This window comes from Orycteropus afer, unplaced genomic scaffold (assembly GCF_000298275.1).
Source record: "Orycteropus afer afer isolate SDZICR_OR568_19922 unplaced genomic scaffold, OryAfe1.0 scaffold00317, whole genome shotgun sequence".
Taxonomy (NCBI): Eukaryota; Metazoa; Chordata; class Mammalia; order Tubulidentata; family Orycteropodidae; genus Orycteropus; species Orycteropus afer.
Genome location: NW_006921904.1, coordinates 1,184,105 through 1,189,811, shown reverse-complemented (window position 1 = coordinate 1,189,811; position 5,707 = coordinate 1,184,105).

Here is a 5,707-nt window from a genome sequence, read left to right as displayed (position 1 = left end):
CATATAGTCCATCCTCTGGGATTACTTGCTTAGCATACAGATTGAATAAGTAAAGTGAAAGGATGCAACCATGACGTACACCCTTCCTGATTGTAAACTTTGCAGTATTCACTTGTTCTGTACGAATGACAGCCTCTTGGTCTCTGTACAGGTTCCTCATTAGAATGCTGTCCATGAACAGTCTGTTGCTGTGAGGCTAGAGACTATGCCACCAGTTGTTCAAATACCAGCAGCGTCACCCATGGTAAACAGGTTTCATTGGAGCTTCCAGATGGAGACAGACTGGGAAGAAGGATGGGCCATCCACTTCTGAAAAAAACTGGCCACTGAAAACTTTATGAGTAGCAGTGAAACATTGTCTGATATATTACTGTGTCTGGAATGGGACCCAGGAATCTGTACGTTAAAAAAGCTTTCTCATGGTTTTTTTTTTTTGCCTACCATGTCTAAATCTTTTTTTTCTGCCTACTAAGCATCCTCCATCACTAGCAAGGGCAAGTCTCCCATTAAGTGAGCATTCTGCCTCTTCAGTTCTCATAAAATACAGATACCTAGGTAATTGAGAAGTTCCATAAACATATACTTGAAAACCTGCAATTTCTGGTTCTTCCTGACTGTAGGCCTTGAGTTCTGTCCCCTACCCTCTTTCTGACTCCTCATGCTGGATAATGAACCTCTTGGTTCCTGTGCAGGCAAGGGGCCAGTGGAGACAAGAGCCAGAGCATCTGAGGAACATAGTGTCTCATTGGTCAACAGTGACATCATACTCTAAATATTTGACTTTGGGGATTAGAGTAATTGGAAACATATTTCCAGTCTTCAAAGAACATGTGTAACAGTGATTCTTTCTAACTTCTGTAAAAATGTTCTCCTAGTGTCATCATCCTTGTATCAACGTTTCTGGAATATGAGGTTTACTTAATCCTGTTTAGTTCATATGCAAGAACAGTGTTCAGTAATTAATTGATTACCCAATGTATCTCCAATATGTGCACTCAAAATATCCTCAATCTTTATTAACTGGATATTGCAGGAATACATGTGAATGAATGTGTGAGTGTGTGTAAGTGTGCATGTGCACGTGCATATGGAATGACATCTACAGGTAACAGATCAAGGTGGAATACATATTTTGGGAGGATATGATAAATCCACAGTGGCATATGACCATGATGTCAACTGTGCAATGAGAGAAGCTTTGGCTCTTGCCATTGACCTCGTCCTTGGGCCTCCTCTCTCCCTCTCTGCTTTGGGAGTTGCTAAGTGTCAGTGCTGTGGAGCACATCTCTCCATTGATGTGAGCTAGCTGCAGCTTAGGAATCCTGTGCTGGAAAGGGCAGCAGCAATTTCATGGCATTTCACTGGGATCTCAAAACGCCAGTTGAGAGATGCTCTGTAATGACCCATCAAGCAGCATGCAGAGGAGCAGGCTTTGTTTTTTCCAAAGGGGATTGAATTCTCTCCCACAGACTTTTTGCAAGTGCCTATGTAGACATAGCAGTAGCAACCTGCACTGAATCCCGATCACTGCCAAGCTTGCTTTATAGTTCACAGCCAGAGACCAGAAGCAACCACAGCATCAGGTGTTCGCTGAGCATTCTGGTACCATGCTTTGCCTTTAAAAAATCAATGCTTTTGATTTTCATAGCATCCCCATTGTGTAATCTTGTCTGTTCAGTCCATCATTCTGGGTCGTTTGATTTCTATGAAATATACCTGGAGCTATTTCTTCATTTTTAAGTGAGTGCAGTTGCTGAACTTTTACTGAAACTGCTGTAGGGTTTTTTTTTTTTTTTTTTTCTGTTAAAGAAAAAAAGCCATAATCATTATTTGCTCTGGGTTGACATTTTGGCTAGCTCAAGCAACATAACGCTGGGGTAGAAGATTTATATTTTTCTTTTTAATCTATATGTAAAAACACTTTGTAATTGTCAAAGTGTTTTACAAATAACTGTTGTTATTTCTATTGCTCTCATTAAGGCTATTCATCAATCCTTCCACAGACTGAGGCTACAACAATTACTGAGACGTGAAATGATTTTAAGTCTTCTGTGCCATCTTGGACTGACCAATGTGGAAGGAAGAGAAATACTCTTTATGTTTTTGAGCTGGTGAAACACCTACTCCTTAAAATGGTCTGATAGAGACTGGTGACACCCCTGAGACTATGGCTCCTTGTCACCCTTTGGGTCTGGAATTGAACTCACTCCCATGGTTTCTAGCTAAACAATAGACAGGGATATAAGGTGAAAATTTACACTAGGTAGGTATACTCTTTAGAGAAATCAATCATGGGAGATCAGAAGGGCATTATTTGCACAGAGAGATAGCTTAGGGGGCAGGAATGCATAGGAAAGAAGGACACAGGGAAGAGGTAACCAAAGGAAGGAAGGGGGAAGAGAGATGTTTTATATTATGACGATTACAATCAATGTCATGAAACAAAATGTGTATGAACTGCTGTATGGAAAATAAATTTGCTCTATAATCTTTCACCCAAATCACAGGTAAAAGAAAAAAATATATATAGATGTCAGATCAGATGCCCCAACTACAGGATGTGTTTCTAGAATCTGCAGGAGGAGAAGATGATTAAAATGTAGAGGCTCTGCTCTGGTTCCAGGATGTCATGGATTGAATTCTGTGTTCCCAAAAGATATGTTGAAGTCTTCATCCATGATCCCTTGTATTTGGAAATAGGGTCTTTGAAGATGTTATCAGTTTAGTTAAAGGAGGTCTGGTTGTATAGTGGTTAAACACTCAGCTGCTAACCTAAATGTTAGTGATTCAAACCCACCAACCTCTCCTTAGAAGAAAGATGTTGCAGTCTGCTTCTAGAAAGATGAAAGTCTTGGAGACCCTATGAGACAGTTCAACTCTGTCTGACAGGGTAGCTATAAGTCAGAGTCCACGTGATAGCACACAACAGCATCAGTAAAGATTTACTGCTTTGGAAACCCAATGGGGGTTGCTATGTGTCAGAATCAACTCAATGGCAGGATTGTGGTAGTTTTTTTTTTTTTTTTTTTAAGGTTATACTGGAGCAGGGTGGGTCCCAATCTGTGTGGTGTCCTAATAACAAGAAAAGAGACCCAGAAATATAAAAGAAGGATGTAAAGATGTATCTACAAGCCAAGCAATGTCTGGAGATACCGGAAGTGGAGAGAGACAAGAAAGGATCTTTCCCTAGATATTTGGGAGGTACATGGCCTTGTTGAAGTGTTCATTTGAACACCTAGTCTCCAAAATTGTGATATACAATAAATTTCTATTCTTATAAGCCATCAACCAAAAACAAAAAGAAGACACACACACACACACACACACACACATCAGTTCCTATTAATTTGATTCTAACTCACTTCTATCCCAAATGTGTCTGAGTAGAGCTGTGTGGGCTCCATAGAGCTCAAAGTGGCTGATTTTTTTGGAAGTAAATTCCCAGGCATTTCTTCTCTTCTGAAGTGCTTCTGGATGGACTCAAACATCCAATCTTTTGAGCACATCAACTCTTTGCGTCACCCAGGGAGCCTGTACACCTCCTGGTTTGTAGTATTTTGTTGCAACAGTTCTAGGGAACTACTCCACAGGATAACTCACAGTAGGCTTTTTATAATTACAATGTATGTGTATCAGAGTGAAATACATCCTATTACTCTATACCAGTTGTCCCTAACAGGGAAGCCATTGATTACCTCTGCTGCAAGCAAATGAGGAAGGAGTTGAAGATGATCGATGAAGCTACCAGTAGATAAATCTTGGCTTTGACAGGTGTTAAATAATCTTCCTCCTTACTCTGTGAGTTCCTTTATCTCTCTGGGAAGGTTTGTGGTATTGGTTACAGAATAATTTCTGATGATTCTTGAGAGAAACAAAGGCCAAGACATTCAGAATTCATCCCATGCTTAAGAATTACAAACTAATTAATTTATATGGTCAGATATTAAATTCTTCTATAAAATTCAAGATAAAAGCTTCCATTTCTGGCATTGTGGCATATGTGTCCAGTGCTTTTACCACCAAAAAAGCACATGCATCTTGCATATGTAGACACCATTTGCCTTTGCCATATAACTTGAATTGACAGAGGTCCTCGTCTTTCCAAAGTCATTCACCTTCTGTTGGTGCTAGGTTGGGTCAAAGTTGCAAAGACCAGTTGCTATTGAGTTTATTCTGACTCATATATCAGAGAACAACTGTGCTCCATAGAGTTTTCAATGGCTGATTTTTCAGAAGCAGATCATCTGACTGTTCTTCTGAGGTGGCTCTGGGTAGACTCAACCTCCCACCTTTTGATCAGCAGAAGAATGTGATAGCTGTTTGCAACACCCAAAGACTCCCAAAATTGCAAAACAGGTACTGAATTCACTCAGCAATTTCTGCTGGCTCCTCCACTACTTCCATTGTTCCCTTTAGTCCGCTTTCCAAATAGGGCTCTTGTTTGAATCCAAAAAAAAGAAGAATGATGTCCACTTCAATTTTTCAAAAAGGGTGGGAAAGGATTTAAGCAGATGTCAGCAAACATATTCTTAAGAGGGTGGATAGGAAACATGCTTGGTTTTGCAGGCCATCTGTCTACAAAAAGATCCCTAGGTAGCATCAGTGGTTTGTGGTAGATTATTAAACTGAAGGTTGGGTGTGAACCACCCAGTGGAAATGTGGGAGAAAATCTTGGCAATCTGCTTCCTTAGAGATTAGAGCAAAAACAAAAACAAAACAAAACAAAACTCTATGGAACAGTTCTACTCTGTAACACATGCCATAAGTTGAGATCAACTCATCAGCGATGGGTGTTTGGGTTGTCAATAGCAAAACCATAAGGAAGACACTTAGTGCTGAAGGTGAAAGAGAACAGTGAGAGAAGGGACCTGGGAGTCTTGTAGGGTGGAGCACCATACCTCTCACTAGGACCACCTTCACTTATGTGAGCAGTAAACACATTTCTAACTTGTTTAAGCCATGGATACTCTGAATGCTAGGTCACTTGCTGCCTAACCTACTTGCCACTGGTTGGACTGTTTGCACTATTACTTGGTATACTTGTGAGTGGAAAGGATTCTACTTGCTCTCTTACTTTGTTTTCTCCCTGGCTCAGAATGGAGGAAAAAGGCTAACAGTGTGCCCAGCAAAAGGTAGAGAAGAGGACTAGAAATGGCATTAGCATGTCAAGGACAGGATTGATGGCCCAGAGAAAGTCAAACGAGGCTGGAAGTCTCCAGCTCTGCTACTCCCAAAACCAAACTCCAAACTCAATGCCCTCAAGTCTATCTCAATTCACTACTTGGACCTGGGTAAAAGTCTTGTAGGTTTCATCTTGCACACTAGCTCCCACTGATTACTTATGGTTTCTGAAACTGTTATGTTAAATGTAATTAAGAGAACAGCCTATATTCATCAAGAAAGAGAGTTGGGGTCAAGTACAAGGTCTTCCAGGCCCCTGTGTGACTGCTATACTAATTCTATCCTAAACTCAGAAATATCAGCGGCCAAAACTTCTCCTTTGAGTAAACAATGGCCTCCCTCCCTGAAGAGGGAGCCCTGTGGAACGAGGAATATAATTTCTGATATCAGATGGATCTTACCTGAAAGAAGAGAATTCCAGAAAGATGGTTCCTTGTGTTTTATTGACTATGCAAAAGCATTTGATTGTGTGGATCATAACAAATTATCGCTAACACTGAGAAGAATGGGAATTCTAGAACACTTG